This window comes from Theropithecus gelada, chromosome 19, assembly GCF_003255815.1.
Source record: "Theropithecus gelada isolate Dixy chromosome 19, Tgel_1.0, whole genome shotgun sequence".
NCBI lineage: Eukaryota > Metazoa > Chordata > Mammalia > Primates > Cercopithecidae > Theropithecus > Theropithecus gelada.
In genome coordinates, this window is record NC_037687.1 from 13,259,526 (window position 1) to 13,274,940 (window position 15,415).

Below are 15,415 nucleotides of genomic sequence, written 5' to 3' on the forward strand. Positions count from 1 at the left end.
TGAGTAACTCCCATTGGCTGAGCCAACCAAAAGCCAGGGTCAGCCTCAGGAACAGAGGAGGGTAGAAGGTGAGGAAGAGTAGAGCTGGAAGGAAAAATAGGCTTTAACCACTTTCCCTTAACCAATTCTCAGCTGACAAAGCATCTTCAGCACTTTCTACATCCCTGCAATTCAGGTCATCTTTCTCAGCAGCCGGCTTGGCTGATCTGATTCTTTTTTCCTTCTCTGGCTACCAAAGGAAACAGATACAAAAGGGAAAACTGATTCTCCAGGGAAGCCTGCAGTAAGCCTCAAGGACAATCCCATTTATGCATTTATGTTCCTCGTGACATCTGGTTTTGAGCCAGCCCCACTGTGAGTGGAGTGCTGTTACTGTACTGTTTATGTTCTGATCGTATTTCTCTTGGCCCAAAGAGCAGGCAGCTGGCCAAACATATAATGCCCTCCATGGGGGCAGAGGTCTCTTTCTGAGCCCAACAGCTGAGCCTCGCACACAGAGCGCTACTGGGAAATTTGACACCATCCACCATCAGCAGAGTGAATGCCTTTGCCATTGGCCCAGGCGAGAAAATCGCTGCTTGCATATCCTGGGCAAAGTCTAGTCATGCATTAACAGCGAGGGAAGGACAATTAGGATACAGGAAACCAAGAAATAATATATGAGATAAAGTGTACACTCTCCTTGCCTGTGTGAGCCAATTATTTAAACTGTAAGAAGACACACAGTCTCTGAAATCGAATCCTTCTGTGCTCAGACCCCAGCTTTATCACTTCCTGGAGCCGTGGTTTCTCTTCTTTTCCTTTCTTCCTTCCTTCTTTCCTTCTTTCCTCTCTGTCTCTCTCTCTCTTTTCCTTCCTTCCTTCCTCTCTCTCTTTTCCTTCCTTCTTGCCTTCTTTCCTTCCTTCCTTCTCTCTCTCTCTTTTCCTTCCTTCCTTCGTTCCTTCCTCTCTCTCTCTCTCTCTCTCTGTCTCTGTGTTTGTGTATGTGTGTTCACCACCTATGTTCAAAATTCTCCTCCTTCTACGAGGATACCAGTCATATTGGATTAGGGATTGCTAGGGTTTGAATGTATGCGTGCACCCAAATTGAAATGTTGGACCCTAAAACCCATGTGATAGTGTTAAGCAGTGGGGCCTTTAGAGGTGATTAAGTCAGGAGGACTCTGCCCCTCTGAATGGGATTAGTGCCTTAAAAAGGGGCTTGAGGCCGGGCGCGGTGGCTCAAGCCTGTAATCCCAGCACTTTGGGAGGCCAAGACGGGCGGATCACGAGGTCAGGAGATCGAGACCATCCTGGATAACACGGTGAAACCCCGTCTCTATTAAGAAATACAAAAAACTAGCCGGGCGAGGTGGCGGGCGCCTGTAGTCCCAGCTACTCGGGAGGCTGAGGCCGGAGAATGGCGTGAACCCGGGAGGCGGAGCTTGCAGTGAGCTGAGATCCGGCCACTGCAGTCCAGCCTGGGTGACAGAGCGAGACTCCGTCTCAAAAAAAAAAAAAAAAAAAAAAAAAAGGGGGCTTGAGGGAACTAGCTAGGGCCTTTGCCCATCTGTTCTTTTAGAAAAAAAAAAACAAAAAACTTTTTTTGAGACAGGGTATTGCTATGTTGTCTGGGCTGGTCTTGAACTCCTGGGCTCAAGTGATCCTCCTGCCTCCGCCTCCCAAAGTGCTGGGATTAAAGGCACAAGCCACCATGCCTGGCTGCCCATTTGTTCTTCTGCCATGTAAGAACACAGCAACAAGATACCATCTCAAAGGCACATGACAAGCCCTCACCAGACACTGAATCTGCTGGTGCTCTGATCTTGGACTTCCCAGCCTCTAGGACCATAAGCAATAAATATCAGTTGTTTACAAATTACCCATTCTGTGGTATTTTGTTATAGCAGCAGGAACGAACTAAGACTAGGCCTACCGCAATGACCTCATCTTAATGAATTATGTCTCTAATGACCCAAGTTCCAAATAAAGTCACATTCTAGGGTACCAGAAGTTAGGACTTCAACTTAGGAACTTTTTTCTTTTTGAAGACACACAGCCTGGCTCTGTCACCCAGGCTGGAGTGCAGTGGTGTGATCATAGCTCACTTCAGCCTCAAATTCCTGGACTCAAGCAGTCCTCCCACCTCAGTCTCCCGAGTAGCTGGGATTACAGGTGCATGCTGCCATGCCCAGCTCAACTTATGAACTTTCAAAGACATAATTCAACCCAAAATGGTAACTTAATCTGAGTCTCAGTCTCCCTGTAAAACAGGCTAAGAACCTTGAATGGACAAATAATCTTGATGAAATGATTGTGAAAAAGGGAGGCATTTAAAACAGTTTCTGGCACAGAGTGGGTCCTCAAAAAACCATTAGGCTAGCAAAAGATGTACTAAAGACTTCCGGGGGCGGGGTGGTCCAGGGCTGTAGGAAACACAGAGAAAAGCCTACAGAAATATCAGTGAGTGACGCTAGGTATCATGTAACACTGTCATCAATTTTACTGAGATCACAGGCTGGGCATGGTGGCTCATGCCAGTAATCTCAGCACTTTGGGAGGCCAAGGCGGGCAGATCACCTGAGGTCAGGAGTTCAAGACCAGCCTGGACAACATGGCAAAACCCCATTTCTACTAAAAATACAAACATTAGCCGGGAGTGGTGGTGCTATCCTGTAATCCCAGCTACTCGGGAGGCTGAGGCAGGAGACTCACTTGAACCCAGGAGGCAGAGGTTGCAGTGAGCCAAGATCACACAACTGCACTCCAGCCTGGGTGACACAGCAAGACTCCATCTCAAAAAAAAAAAAAAAAAGCAGATATAAATTACTACAATAAAACATGCCTGAGCTGGGTGCAGTGGCTCACATCTGTAATCCCAAGGACTCAGGAGGCTGAGGCGGGAGGACTGCTTAAGCCCAGAAGTTGAAAACTGCAGTAAGCTGCAATCCTGCCACTGCACTCCAGCCTGGGTGACAGAGTAGGACCCTGTCTCTTAAAAAATGTCTGAGCACAGTGGCTCATGCCTGTAATCCCAGCACTTTGGGAGGCTGAGGCAGGTGGATCACTTGAAGTCAGAAGTTCCAGACCAGCCTTGCCAACATGGTGAAACCCCGTCTCAACTAAAAATACAAAAATTAGCCAGGCAAGATGGTAGGCACCTGTAGTCCCAGCTACTCGGGAGGCTGAGGCAGGAGAATCACTTGAACTTGGGAGGCGGAGGTTGCAGTGAGCCAAGATCATGCCACTGCACTCTAGCCTGGGTGACAGAGCAAGACCTTGTCTCAAAAGAAAAGAAAAGAAAAGAAAAGGAATCATACAATCTACAGTCTGTCCTCGTTTATGATTGGCTTCTTTTACTCAACTTAACACTTGTGAGATGCATCCTTCTAATCTTTTTATCAGAATCTGTTCCTATTACACTCCAGTGTATGGGTGGACCACTGTTTGTCCTCTATCTTGTGAATGGGCATATGGTTTGTTTCCACTGTTTGGTTAGCATGAATAAAGCTGCTATGAACATCCATGTATAAAAGTCTTTGTGGGGGCCGGGCTCGGTGGCTCACGCCTGTAATCCCAGCACTTTGGGAGGCCGAGGTGGGAGGATCACCTGAGGTCAGAAGTTCAAGACGAGCCAGGCCAACATGGTGAAACACTGTCTCTACAAAAAATACAAAAATGAGCCAGGCAGGGTGATGCATGCCTGTAACTCCAACCACTCAGGAGGCTGAGGTGGGAGAATTGCTTGAACCCGGGAAGTGAAGGTTGCAGTGTGCTGAGATTGCACCACTGCACTCTAGGCTGGGCTACAGAGTGAGGCTCTGTCTCAAAAAAAACAAACAAACAAAAACGTCTTCGTGGGGATCCTGGGTAAATACCAGAGAGCGGAATTGTTGAGTCACCTGGTGAGTGTCCATTTAACCCCATAAGAAGCTACCAGACTGTCATCCACCAACAGTGTGTGCATCACTCCACATCCTGGCCAGCACTTGGTATCGCCCGTCTTTTTGATTATAACTATTTTAGTGGATGTGTGGTGACATCTGCCTGGGGTTTTAATTTGCATTTCCCTAATGACTAATGATGTTGTGTGCATACACATGCATGAGTAAGCTTCAAAGAGATGAAGGGAAAGCCCGGGGGTCAGAGAAGACATTGCTGAGAGTCAGGAGGTGGGCATGTGAGATGGCACTGCAGAGATTTTTAGGGTGTGAGAGTGAGGGGGTGGATTGGAGGGGCATACTGGGCGTACCACAGGGTGGGAGATGAGGCCTCAGGTCTTTGCAAGACGGTGACTAGGAACTGAGGCTCCCTGTATAAAGCAGGGATCCTGGTAGGACCACATCTAGGGACAGGGTACCAGGAAGACTCTCCGCTAGCCCAAGGTGAGCACAGGGGAGCTCATATATATATACATGTATACTTTTTTTTTTTTTTGAGATGGAGTCTAGCTCTGTCGCCAAGCTGGAGTGCAGTGGCACAATCTGGGCTCACTGCAACCTCTGACTCCTGGGTTCAAGTGATTCTCCTGCCTCAGCCTCCCGAGTAGCTGGGACTACAGACATGTGGCACCACGTCTGGCTCATTTTTTTGTATTTTTAGTAGAGATGGGGTTTCACCATGTTGGCCAGGATGGTCTCCAACTCCATACCTCGTGATTTGCCCGCCTCAGCCTCCCAAAGTGCTGGGATTACAGGCGTGCACCACTGTACCCAGCCATCTCTTTTCTGAACATTGAAAACACATACATATAGGTAATAGCCAGCATGCTCTCAGACGTGGGAAACAGACATTAATTTACACTGTTGGGCCAGGTGCAGTGGCTCATGCCTACAATCCCAACACTTTAGGAGGCCAAGGCAGGCAGATCGCTCGAGCCCAGCAGTTCAAGACCAGCCTGGGCAACTTGGCAAAACCCCATTTAGGTCGGGCGTGGTGGCTCACTCCTGTAATCCCAGCACTTTGGGAGGTCGAGGCAGGTGGATGACTTGAGGTCAGGAGTTTGAGACCAGCCTGGGCAACATGGTAAAATCCCCACCTCTGCTAAAAATACAAAAATTAGCCAGGAGGCTGAGGCAGGAGGATCGCTTGAACCTGAGAGGCAGAAGTTGCAGTAAGCTGAGATCATGCCACTGCAGTCCAGCCTGGGTGACAGAGCGATACTCTGTCTCAAAAAAAAAAAACAAAAATCTGCCAAAAATACAAATATTAGCCAAGTGTGGTGGCACGTGCCTGTAATCACAGCTACTCGGGAGGCTGAGACAGGTGGGAGGATCATTTGAGCCTGGAAGGTTGAGGCCACGGTGAGCTATGATTGCACCACTGCACTCCAGCCTGGGTGATGGAGCAAGACCCTGCCTCAAAAAAAACCCAAAATTTACTCTGTTGTGGGTATACACATTGTTAAAAAATGTGGGGAGGCCAAAGTTATATGACTCTTTTAATATTATCATTTTAATATTATATACTAAAACTTTAATATATGTGATTATTTGTTTATTAATTAGGAATGTAGTATTAATATGAAATCTAATATGCACTTGTTAAATCATATTTAATATTACTAATATTCATATTCATTTTTATTTTTATTTTATATTTTGTAGAGACAGGATCTCCCTATGCAGCCCAGGCTGGTCTTGAGCTCTTGGCCTCAAGCAATCCTCCTGCCTCAGCCTCCCAAAAGGCTGGGATTAAATATTCATATCATTAATTTTGTTAAAATAAAAAATAAAATAAATAAAAGTATTAGTTTTATTATTTCACATTAGTAATAAAATAATTCATTTTATTTTAAATTTAAATTTATTTAAAATAAAATTCATTTACTTTTTTGTCGTTGTTGCTTTTTAGAGACGAGGTCTCACATTGTGGCTTAGGCTGGTCTTGAACTCCTGAGCTCAAGTGATCTGCCTCAGCCTTCCAAAGTGCTAGGATTATAGGCATGAGCCACTATGCCCCGCCTAAAATTATTTTAAAATCAACACGCATACTTATATTTATTTGGATTTTTTTGGAAGTATGTAGCAGAAACTAAAGGTAGTCTATGCAAAATGATGCTGATGTTGATGATAAGAAGGAAAAAATGGGCCGTAGCTCCGATGATACAAGGTCAAGCATCAAATGGGTCTCTCATCAGAAAACCAGGCATCATAAAAGCATTTGAATGCAGTAGCTCCTCCATGTCTATGTGTCGATCTTTAATCCTCTCACTCTGCATCCATCCCTTTGTTCATCCTCAAATATTCATTGAGCTCCTACCACGTGATGGCAGAATATATAGCACTGTAGTTAATCATGTGAGAGGCAGACCTGGGTTCAAGTCTCGTTTCTGCTTCTTCCTGACTCCGTGCTCTTGTACAAGGTCTTTATTTACTATTATTATTATTATCATTATTATTATTTGATACAAGGTCTTGCTCTGCTGCCCAGCCTGGAGTGCAATGGCATGATCACAGCTTACTGCAGCCTCGAACTCCTGCATTCAAGTATTCCCCCTATGTCAGCCCCTGCAAGTAACTGGGAGTACAGGCCTGTGCTGGCACACCTGACTAATGTTTAAAATTTTCTGGCCGGGCGCAGTGGCTCACGCCTGTAATCCCAGCACTTTGGGAGGCTGAGGCAGGTGGATCACCTGAGGTCAGGAGTTTGAGACCAGCCTGGCCAACATGATGAAACCCCTGTCTCTACTAAAAATACAAACATTCAGCCAGGTGTGGTGGTGGGTGCCTGTAATCCCAGCTACTCGGGAGGCTGAGACAGGAGAATCACTTGAACCCGGGAGGCGGAGGTTGCAGTGAGCCCAGATCGCACCACTGCACTCCAGCCTGGGTGACAGAGAGAGACTCCATCTCAAAAAAAAAAAAAAAATTCTTAGATATGGCATCTCACCCCGTTGCTGAGGCTGGAGTTCGTTGGCATGGTCAGAGCTCACGTGCAGCTGGGGTCAAGGGATCCTCCCACCTCAGTCTCCGGAGTAGCTGGGACTATAGAAGCATGCCACCACACCTGGTCCTGTACAAGGTCTTTAATCTCTCTGAGTCCCAGTTTTCTTATCTGTAAAATGAGGATAATCATGGGACTTGAATTCTAGGGCTGGTGTAAGGAAATGAGATAATACATGCCTAGTGCCTGGCACAGCTAAACACTCAATATGGGTTTGTTATTATTTTCTTGAACAGTGCCGGGCACTCAGTATGTTGGGAATGAAATGAAAACAATCCCTCCCGTGGTGCTTTCAATCAAGAAACCAATCTGGGAGAAACCAAAGAAGCTTTTAGTGCCAATTCCAAAAGAAAGTAAAGGTTCTGAAATAGCTGGTTTGGGTGAGATGCCCTCCCCAGTCCAATCAATTCTGCTGGGAAGAGGGTGAGAGGAGGGAAGGAGTGATGGCATTGTACCAACACAGCTTCCAGAACCTTTTCTGTGGATGGAGAATAATTCCCAAGGAGAGGGGTGAAGGTAATTGTGAGTTCGGTTAGATAGGGTGGTCATATCCGCCCTTAAAGGGAAACAAACTTGCTAAATATAGGAAGAGCAAACTACCCGACAGTGCACAAAACTCATCCTGGGCTCATGGTTAGAGCATCCTGCAACAAGGAGATAGAAAAACAGAAGGGGCCGGGTGTGGTGGTTCACGCCTGTAATCCCAGCATTCTGGGAGGCCGAGGTGGTCAGATCACCTGAGGTCGGAGTTCGAGACCAGCCTGGCTAACATGGCGAAACCCAGTCTCTAACAAAGATACAAAAATTAGCCGGGTGTGGTGGTGCACACCTGTAATCCCAGCTACTCGGGAGGCTGAGGGGAGAGAATGGCTTGAACCCAGGAGGCGGACGTTGTAGTGAGCTGAGAACGCATCACTGCACTCCAGCCTGGGTGACAGCAAGACTCCCTCTCAAGAGAGAAGGGAAGGGAAGAGAAGGGAAGTGGAAGGGAAGGGGAAGGGAATGGGAAAGGAGGGGGGAGACAGAGAAAGGGAGGGGAAGCCGGGGAGGGGAGGGGAGGGGAGGGACAAAGAGTTGCCAAATTCGCACAAGCTCAGAAACCCATAATTAGTACCCTTGGACTGACCTATGCTCATTATGATAATAAAAGAAAATCACCCCTGGGTAGAGATTTAAGATGCTAATGAGGCATGCAATATACATATTAGCATGTATGACAATAGTGCATAAAACACGCTTAACACCAACACCCCTTCCCACTCTTTCATGAATAATCATGTAAGGCTCCCATAAAGGGAGGTTCCCCAGTGTCAGTCATCTCTGTCTCACTTTTGAGCAGCCCACCCTAATCAGCTGTCAGAGCGTACATTCACGCTGCAATAAACTTTCTTGCTAACTTTTTTTTTTTCAAGATGGGGTCTCACTCTAGAGTGCAGTGGTGCGATCTCAGTTCACTGCAGCTCAGACCTCTCCAGGCTCAGGTGATCCTCTCACCTCAGCTTCCCAAGTAGCTGAGACCGCAGGCATGCACCACCACACCTGACTAATTTTTGTATTTTTTTATGGAGACAGGGATCTCGCTGTGTTGCCCAGGCTGTTCTCAAATTCCTGGGCTAAAGTGATCTACCCGACTCAGCCTCCCGAAGTGCTGGCATTACAGGCATGAGCCACCATGCCTGGCCTCTTGCTTACATTTACTTAGGACTTGCTCTCAGATTCTTTTGTGTGGCAAAGTGTAAAACCTGGACTGGCTCACCAGCAAAAATTAGATTTTAGACAAGTAGACACTCCAAAAGATGCTCACTACAATAACAATTATCTCAGCACTTCATTTCTAACCTTAACTCTAACCTAGACAGACAATTGCACAAATGTTCAGAACAGCCTGTATCAGTTACCTAATGCCATGGTAATGCTGCGTAACAAATGCATACAACGACATCAGTGGCATGCCACATTAAGTTTATTGCTCATATATCTGGGGCACCCTCACCAATGGGGTGGAAAGGAGGTGATGAAAACATCCAGCCAGAACATCTGCTTCTCTTCCTCCTCCTTCCCTTTCCATTCTTCCTTTATCAACTCTAGCATTTACTGAACAATTCTTATGTTCCGGACACTGCTCAAAAAGCTTCACAGGTAACGAGATAAGTATCACTAACATATCCACTTAGCAAATGAGAAAACTGAGGCACAAAGAAGTTAAATAACTGGCCTGAAAGCCCATAGCTAGTGAGGGGTAGAATCAAAGAGTCCTTGCTTCTAAACCCTAAGTCCAGAGGGCAACAAACTTTTTACATAAAGGACCAGAAAAAAAATATTTTAGGCTTTGTGGGCCGTGTGGATTTGGCCCACGGGCTGTAGTTTGCTGACCCTTGCCTTAATCCAACAGCCTGAGAACTTTCAAAGTAAAGCTGACCGAGCTTTACCTTTCCATGAGATTTCCAACAAACCCCTAAATCCAGTAAATTAGTAATTCACCGTGAATGAATTAGGCTGATCGCTGCATAATTCATGATTATCAAAATGATGTTTTAATGTCAGTCATCGTCTTAAGGTATTTTTTAAGACTTCTAGGCACTGTCCTATTGCAGGATAAAATTTTTTTATACTTTTTTTTTTTTTTTTTTTTTTGAAACAGGGTCTCCCTCTGTCACCCAGGCTGGAGTGCAGTGGCACAATCACAGTTCACTGCAACCTCAATCTCCCAAGCTCTTCCAATCCTCCCACCTCAGCCTCCCTACTAGCTGGGACTATAGGAGTGCACCACTGTGCTTGGCTAATTTTTTATTTAATTTTGTATTTATTTTTTGTCTCACTATGTTGTTCAGGCAGGTCTTGTACGCGTGGGCTAAAGTGATCCTCCTGCCTTGGCCTCCCAAAGTGCTGGGATTAGAGGCATGAGCCACCACGCCTGGCCACAGGAAAAATTCTGCTTCAGTGGAAATTAGACAGTGTCGAGAGCAGGGATTGGCAAATCACAGCCCAGAAACCAAATCCAACCACTCCTATTTGCTTATGTTTTCTACAGCTGTTTTCATGCTACGGCGGAAGAGTGGGGTAGTTGCCACGTAGACCATATGTCTAGCAAAGTCGAAGATATTTACTACCTGGCCCTTTACAAAAAAAAGCCTGGCAACCCATAGGGTAAAGAACACTCTTCTAAGTTATCTGATTCTAGCCTTTCCTTGCCTTTGACCTATTTTACAATTCTGTAAGTTCTCGATAACTGAGAGCCATGCAAAATAATCCTCTTTTTGTAGACAAGAGAAAGCTGTAATGTCCACCGGAAGTTCAACCTACTTCCCTCCACCGCTATGGAAGAGCTCAATTTGCACAATCATTTCCATGTTTCTGATCCATAACTGTGTCTTTCATTTGAACGCTCCTTTGAATGAGTTGTAACATTGGTTCCGTCATTCACGAGGAAGATAAAATCTTTAACACATATTCACTTCACATATGTATGAAAGTCACGATTTTTCTTCTTTCTTTAATTATTCTTGAACAATATGGTTTCATAAGAGTTCAGAGAGCTGCTCTCCAATGGACGTTACAAAATAACTACATCATTCTACTAGATCTTGTAATAGTAGCCCTGAGCTATAGATTTTGTCCCAGAAACTTTAGAAAAACTTTGGCTGACTTAATGGCATTTTGGGAGGCTGAAAAATCAACTGTTGCATATTAAACTGGAAATCCAAAACCAGGTGTGGTGGTTCATACCTACAATCCCAGTGTTTTGGGAGGCCAAGGCAGGAGGATCTCTTAAGGCCAGGAGTTCAAGACCAGCCTGAGCAACATAGCAAGACCCCATCTCTACAAAAACAAATTAAAAATTAATCAGTCATGGTGGTGTACACCTATAGTTCTAGCTACTTGGGAGGATCTCTTGAGCCCAGTAATTCGAGGCTGCAGTGAGTGAAGATCATGCCTCTTCACTCTAGCCTGGGTGACAGGGTCACACCTTCTTTCTAAAAAACAAAATAAACTGGAAATCCAAATAACTACATAATGAGGAGATAAAACATAAAACACTCTTAGAAGTTATGAGTATATGATATGGCTTGAATGTGTCCCCAAATTTTATGTATTTGAAACTTAATCCCCAAATCTATATGTTAATTCAAAACAGGGCTTTGGGAAGGTATTTAGGATCAGATAAGGTCATCAGGGTGAAGCCCTCATGATGGGACTGGTGGCTTTACAAGAAAAGGAAGAGAGATCTGAGCTTACATGAACTCTCTTGCCCCCTCACTACAGGATGCCCTCTGCCATGTTATGACACAGCAAGAAGACCCTCACCAGATGTCAGTTCTTTAGTCTTGGCCTTCCCAGCCTCCAGAACTGTAAGAAATACATTTCTTTTCTTTCTTTCTTTTCTTTTCTTTTTTGGCAGAGTCTTGCTGTGTTACCCAGGCTGGAGTGCAATGGCACAATCTCAACTCACTGCAGCTTCTACTTCCTGAGTTTAAGTGATTCTCATGTCTCAGCCTCCCACGTAACTGGGCTTCTTACAAGCATGTGCCAACATGTCCAGCTATTTTTTTTTTTTTTTTTTTTTGAGACGGAGTCTCGCTCTGTCACCCAGGCTGGAGTGCAGTGGCCGGATCTCAGCTCACTGCAAGCTCCGCCTCCCGGGTTTACGCCATTCTCCTGCCTCAGCCTCCCGAGTAGCTGGGACTACAGGCGCCTGCCACCACGCCCGGCTAATTTTTTTTTGTATTTTTAGTAGAGACGGGGTTTCACCATGTTAGCCCGGATGGTCTTGATCTCCTGACCTCGTGATCCGCCCGTCTCGGCCTCCCAAAGTGCTGGGATTACAGGCTTGAGCCACCGCGCCCGGCCTTTTTTTTTTTTTTTTTTTTTGTATTTTAAGTAGAGGCAGGTTTTGCCATGTTGGCCAGGCTGGTCTCAAACTCCTGGCCTCAAGCGATTCACCTGCCTCAGCTTCCCAAAGTGCTGGGATTACAGGCATGAGCCACTGTGCCCGACCACATTTATTTTCTTTGTAAACTACCCAGTTTGTGATATTTGCTTATAGTAATGCAAAATAGACTAAGTATATAAGTGATCGTTGATGCCAAAAGGATGGTTGAGATCCCCCAGGGAGTGTGGGGGGAAATATGAGAAGAGGAAAGGGCGGATAAATGAGGAAGGACAGGATAGAGGAGCAACTGAGGACAGCTAAAGTTAGACTGGACAGAGCAGCATTGTGGGCTGCAACAGCCTGGGCCAAAGGAACTCCAAGGCAGATGTATCAACACCACCAAGTTGTTCATAAAGGTCAAGGAAGGGCTGAAAAGTGGCCATTGGCTTGAGCAAATAACAGGTCATTAGTGGCCTTGGCAAAAACAATTTGATAGGAATGGTGGATTGAAAGGCAAACAACAGTGGGTTTGGAGTGAATGGAGAGAAGGAAGTGGAATTACAGTTGGCTGAATAAATGAAGAATAATGCCTGATTGCTGCAGGGTTGTTATGACAACCAAATAAGATAATGGTGGTGAATGCTCTTTAAGGAATTTTTTATTGAGGTATAATTTATATACAGTAAAATCTACTTTTTATTAGTATACAGTTCTGTAGGTTCAGACAAACCTACACAGTCGTGTAGCCACTGCAAAAATCAAGATATAGTACAGTTCCATCATCCACAGACAGTTCTCTTTTGGTCCTTTGTAATTAATCTCTTCCTGCAGCCTTAGCCCATAGCAATCATTGATCTATTTTCTGTCCCTATAGTCTTGCCTTCTCTAGAAGGTCACATAAATGAAAGTGTACACTACATAGACACTTGAGTCTGGCTTCTTTCACTCAGAGTAATACACTTGATATTCACCTATTGGCATTTTTTATTGCTGAATAATATTCCACTGTATGTGAATATTCCATCACTTTTTTAAAATAAAAGTGAAATGTTGTATAAAATTGTAAGGATTTATTATTCTTGGAAAATATATATACATGCAGGAAGGAAAGTCTGCCTTAGTTTGGGCTCCCTCAGAAGCTGACCTTGAGACATGATTCAAGTGAAAACTGTTTACTTTAGAGTCAGTTCCAGGAGACCCAGTATGGGAAAAGAAAGTGACACAGGGAAGGAAAACAACAAGCGTCAAGCAAGTTACCACTGTGGGCAAGTGACGCTCAATCTGCTGGGGACTTTTAGGAGACAACATAGAATACAGATCTCAGAATTGCCCACTTGAGGAGTGAGGGAGCTGGGATATTTATCCTCCACCTTCCTACCAGTCACTGATTGACAGCCACTCATGGAGGACATTAAATCTCTACCATTTCTGGCCCAACTGTGTAGATCATAATGTGTACCCCAAAGACCAGAGACGGTCCTCAAACAAAGGAATGCAGGCGCTGGCCACTGGAAATTAGGCCAGGGTGTGCTGACCGAGGATAAGCGGGGAAGGCCAGGGGCTGACCATTCCTTCTACAGAGTGGATACATAATCAGATCATAAACTATCTCCTAATTTTCATCTCTTTCTTAAGCTGTAAACATCAAGTATTTTTACAGCTCTTCAAGATGCACTGCATGGAGACCTTCTAAATCATCTCTATGTCCTCTAATTGGGCTTGTCACTCACAGCTAATATTGCTCTATTTATAGTTAATCTCTCCATATAGCACTTTATGACTTATTTTTGGATTTGTGAGTCAGGCATGCATACTCCAATATGCATGCTCACGCTGCTGTTTATCTGTCTCTACAGAAAAACAGGATGTTGTGTTCCTTTTTTCCCTGCCTCACTATACCCACTCCTGACCCTTGTCTGACAGTCTTTGGCATATATTAACTTTCATAAATACCTTCTGTTGACTTCATAGTTTTCCAAATATTCAAAAATACTTTATTTCACTTAATCTGCAGGATAACACTAGGAGGCAAGCAGAGATCTCTTGCCTCTAATGCATTTTACACATGAGAAAACTGAGGCTTATGTCAATTAAAAATTATTTTAAGCTATTTCATTTAAGTTAAAAATTAGTTTCCACTGCGTCACATGGGCTGCTTCTAATTGTGAATAACTAAAATCCCAAACGGAATTAAACATTAAAGAAAACTATCGGCTCACATGAAAAATATAATAAATAAAAAGTAGCATGCGCTTTCAAAAGAGGTTTGATGTGTTGGCTCACAAGATGGCTGCCAGGAGGAGCTCCTACAACTTCACGCCCCATGTTCACAACTGGTGATGGATATAAATTACCTCCATTCTGAGATTCACTCTGATTGGCCCAGTCCATATCACATGACCACCTCTGAGCCAATGACTATAGCCAGGTAGATGGGGTATGCTGATCGGCTAAACTGGGTCACGTGGTCTACCCGGAAGCTAAGGAAAAACTCACTTCCCTAGAAATAGATGGAGTCCCAAGTGAAAAGCAGCAAGAAAGGGAAAATATTGGAAGACATGCATGGAAAGTGGGTTATTTAGGAATGTTGTCATCTGTAGGTTACCAATAAACTGAGTAAGAGTGGCTTAAATAAATAGGACTTTATTTTTCTCACAAAGCAAAAGTATGGAGGTAGATGATAGCCATTTTTTTAAAAGCCATTCTCAGGCCTCTCTCTGTGGCTTGCCTGTAATCCCAGCACTTTAGGAGGCGAAGGCGGTTGGATCACTTGAGGTCAGGAGTTCGAAGCCAGCCTGGCCAACATGGTGAAACCCTGTCTCCACCAAAAATACACAAATTAGCCAGGCGTGGTGGCGGGTGCCTGTAATCCCAGCTACTCAGGAGGCTGAGGCAGGAGAATCACTTGAACCCGGGAGGCGGAGGTTGCAGTGAGCCAAGATCACTCCACTGCACTCCAGCCTGGGCGACAGAGCCAGACTGTCTCAAAAAAAAAATTAATTAATTAAAAAGCCATTCTTCTCTCCTTTCACCCACCATCCTCACTATATTGCTTTTCCTCCTTAAATTTAATCACTTCATAGTCTCAAAGGTGGCTGCTACAGCTGGATAGGAGGAGTAAGTTCTAGTGTTCTATACCACTGTAGGATGACTATAGCTAACAATAATATACAGTTTCCAATAGCTAGAAGGAGGATAGTGACCGTTCCCAACACAAAGAAATGATAAATATTTGAAATGATCAGTATACTGATTATCACTGATCTAATCACTATACATTGTATGTATCATGTACAACTATTTGTTAATTAAAAATAAAACTTTTTAAAAATTTTTTGTTATTTTTATTTATTTATTTATTTATTTATTTATTTATTTGAGACGGAGTCTCGCTCTATCACCCAGGCTGGAGTGCAGTGGCCGGATCTCAGATCACTGCAAGCTCCGCCTCCCAGGTTTACGCCATTCTCCTGCCTCAGCCTCCCAAGTAGCTGGGACTACAGGTGCCTGCCACCTCGCCCAGCTAGTTTTTTGTATTTTTTAGTAGAGACAGGGTTTCACCGGGTTAGCCAGGATGGTCTCGATCTCCTGACCTCGTGATCCGCCCGTGTCGGCCTCCCA